This window comes from Trifolium pratense, linkage group LG5 (genome assembly GCF_020283565.1).
Source record: "Trifolium pratense cultivar HEN17-A07 linkage group LG5, ARS_RC_1.1, whole genome shotgun sequence".
NCBI lineage: Eukaryota > Viridiplantae > Streptophyta > Magnoliopsida > Fabales > Fabaceae > Trifolium > Trifolium pratense.
This window is the reverse complement of record NC_060063.1, coordinates 2031967-2035736: the sequence shown is the minus strand read 5'-3', so window position 1 is coordinate 2035736 and position 3770 is coordinate 2031967. Positions and strand designations below refer to the sequence as shown.

At 35.7% G+C, this 3770-nt stretch overlaps 1 long non-coding RNA gene and 1 other non-coding gene across 2 annotated transcripts; both read right to left on the bottom strand.

Moving 5' to 3' along the window:
- Window positions 1–1212: 1212 nt before the first annotated feature.
- On the bottom strand, window positions 1213–1592 carry LOC123885017. The gene is made up of 2 exons (XR_006801048.1): window positions 1463–1592; window positions 1213–1363 (listed from the first exon to the last, which is right to left on the bottom strand). It is a non-coding gene; the product is annotated as an uncharacterized LOC123885017 (long non-coding RNA).
- An 887-nt stretch (window positions 1593–2479) lies between these two features.
- Window positions 2480–2635, bottom strand: LOC123887730. The gene has a single exon (XR_006801733.1). It is a non-coding gene; the product is annotated as a 5.8S ribosomal RNA (ribosomal RNA).
- Window positions 2636–3770: the final 1135 nt, after the last annotated feature.

Below are 3770 nucleotides of genomic sequence, written 5' to 3'. Positions count from 1 at the left end.
ATCTTGCGTGGAAGCATGATGGTTGGTGGGAAGTTGGCATCACCATCAATTTAAAGGCAAGGCCAATTTTCATATTATTAGTGTTCGTGTGTTAAAATATTTTATTAACGTTGCATTTTAATTAAGTTAATAACTTGAGTCATTTATCGAGTACTTTAGTTATTAAGCAAGTAGTGAGAGTTAACGCGTTATTGGGCCAAGCCATTGGGCTTGAGGCCCAATGGGCCTTGTGTGGGAGTGTGGGGCACCCATATGGCCAAGAGGGAGAGAGAAATTCATTATTTCTCAGCGAACCACACCAGTGGATCACCTACTCGTGGCGAGCTGTTCGCCACACGTTCGCTGGGCGAAGGCCTAGCGAGCGCCTCCTGACAGGAAAGTTCAAAACCTGCGTTTTTCCACTCCAATCACCCAAAAATATCATTTTTCATGTTATAAATCCCAAAAGAGTTTGTTTTCAAGCATAACAAACATGGATAAACACAAAAGAACAGTTCATTTCTTAGATCTATATCATAAACATCGAAAAAGTAAGGATTGATCACTTTTTCTTCAAAACTCTCAAGAACACAAAGTTCTTGAGTTTAATCTTTCATAAAACTCGTTTTTAACCATTAAATTCGTTCATTCATCATGTTAAAAGCATGTTAAACATGTTAAGAACCTTAGGAACGATTTCCATCAAGAAAATCCATTCCAAGCTAAAACGAAAATGGGGTGGAGGAAGTTCTCCCCTTCCTCGAGTCACCCACGATTATGGAACCTACTCTCATACCTGGATTCAAAGAAAACACGACGATCGATCTCGAATCCCTTGCTTTCCTCTTGCCCTAGCTCTCAAGCTCTCTTCCTTCTCTCTATCTTCAAGAACAAAAGAGAAATAATGAATTTCTCTCTCCCTCTTGGCCATATGGGCGCCCCACACTCCCACACAAGGCCCATTGGGCCTCAAGCGCAATGGCTTGGCCCAATAACACGTTAACTCTCACTACTCGCTTAATAACTAAAATACTCGATAAATGACTCAAGTTATTAACTTAATTAAAATAGTTTAACACACGAACACTAATAATATGAAAATTGGGTCGTTAATTACATTAAACAATATTGATTGTTAGTTTGGATCAGATGATGATTCTATTTGTGTCAGATCTAAATTCTCTCCCATTAAAATTGTCCATGATATTTTAAATGTCTTGTGCGAAATTGAAGTATGTGGGAACATAATCTTTTTTTGGGAATATAATCTAATCCAACATTAATTAAACACATTTACATTTGTGTACGATACACCTTGGTTCAAGACCCCAGCGACAATACATATTTCGACATTCAGCGTCTCTGTTACATCTATTATTACGCCCTGTATTGAAAAAAGAGATGAAAATAATATAACTGAAATGAGACATTATATTCGGTAATAAGTTAAGAAGAAAATTTTAAAAGACAAAAACCGACTTACAATCTATGTTTGTTGAAACAAGAAATGCAGAAAGAATGAAAATCATAACAAACTTGACAATTTCACACATATTTTCTCCTTTTACATGTAATAGTTTTATCACTTTATGGTATATAAATATCGTTATGCTTTAAAAATAAATATTATAAATATCATTAATCTCGTTACGTCAATTAAATAGTTTTAATCTCCGAGTTGTAAAAAATCCTTCATAAAATTAGAATCATTATTAAATGAATTGTAAGTACATGAATGTACGGTGTTTGCCCCTTTAGCACTAGAAAAGATGTCTTATACAAAATTTACTAAGAATTCATTTTTCTTTTTTATACTAAATTTTCATTATTTTTCAACCTTTCAAGATAAGAAAAAGAAAAAAATTAGAAAACTTGAATAAAGGAAGGGATAACGTGTGTGAAGAACAGTCTGAAAGAAATAAACGTCACACACACCACTACCTGTACACAACCATCGTGGAACCGCCAATTCACAAAGCAATCTACGACGGCCAATCACCTATAATCCGTGTTGTAACCACCCTAAACCCAATATTCAATTTATTCTAATTTATGAATGCTTTTTCGAAAACTACGTAGCAGATAAAATAACTTTAAGTCTCGAAGTAAAAATGAATCGTAAAATATTGATTCAAGGTATTATATTCTACTTCAAACCGATTCTCATGGTGGGCTTATCCCGGTTCGCTCGCTGTTACTAAGAGAATTCTTGTTAGTTTCTTTTTCTCCACTTATTGATATGCTTAAATTCAGTGGGTAGCCCCGCCTGACCTGAGGTCTCATCACGAGTGTTTAGAAACGCATGTGGGTAAAAGAGGCTAAATTCAATAGAGCATTACATGATTATTTGGTCTCGTGCGTAACACATCCACCATCTATCATGGCACACGCTACGAAGGTGTCTATTTTCAACCAACCATGAGACGATGGAGCTCACGGGAGGCCAACATCATCCTGCACAATACCAATCAATAGGAAATTGGCAAGAAGCTTTGATATGTGACGCCCAAATAGACGTTCCCTCAACCTAATGGCATCGGGCGCAACTTGCGGTCAAAGACTCGATGGTTCACATGATTCTGCAATTCACACCAAGTATCGCATTTCACTACGTTCTTCATCGATGCAAGAGCCTAGATATATGTTGCTGAGAGTCATTCTATATTATGTGTCAAAACACAGTCCACACAGAGCAAATTTTAAATTCATTGACGCATTCAACGTCGGGGTTTGTGTTTTGGCCCAGAGGAGCACACACAAGTCGTCATCCACTGAACCAGAGGCAAGCCGAGGTGTTCAACACCTCAAACCAGCCCTATGTGTTCAAACTGATTCACGTGTTGGTCTGCATGTAAGGCATCGACAATAATAAAATACTCTATGAACCCTTCCTTGTGTCACAATCAGAGCACAACTTCACCAATAACTCGAACATCGATAAACACACAACCTGAAAATCTGAACCCCAAAAGTCTAGCACATACACTAAACAGAGGGTTAAATAATATAATCATCAACAATGACTGCATATCACGATATCAAACACTAAATAAACAAAACAGTTATATAAATTCAACTAGACAACTCATACATATATTAAACATACTCAGACATGCATCAAACATACTCAGTCTTGTATCAATAATTAACATATTGGATATAATCTTCTATATAACAATAATTAATCCTACATCACCATAATATTAGCTACAACGGTGCTTGTATCTAATTGGTAGCTATTTTCTAGTAAATCAGAATTTTTTTTTTAAATAAATAAATGAACAAACAACAAAAAGAAAGGGATCAAGAAAAGAAAAAAGTTGCTAACAGAACACACGAACAAAATACGATCCATAATTTGTTATTGGTTTTCAGTGGTGGGGGATTGTTGAAGATGATGTTTGAAATTGTTGATCGTTGAAGATCATGGAAGGGAGGCGCAGCATAATAGTATTTGTTGTTATGTGTTTTGGGTTTATGTGATTTCTCCCTCTAAGTAAATCAGAGTTAGCTACAGATTTGTTGTGAATTAGCTACAAATGCTGTTGTAGCTATTCCCTGATTTTCTTGTAGTGTATAGGGAGCAAAATCCAAAGAATTATAAAATAGGGGGTAAAGTTTCGAATTTTAAAATAGGAAGTAAAACTCCGGATTTTAAAACAGAAGGATAAAACTGTAATTAAGCCAAAATAAAAACAAAGCACTACTATACATATTTTAAGGCACATGGGCAGCATAATAGTCCATGATCCATAGGCTTTGCATCATATTTTTGTGTGTCCTTTGTATAT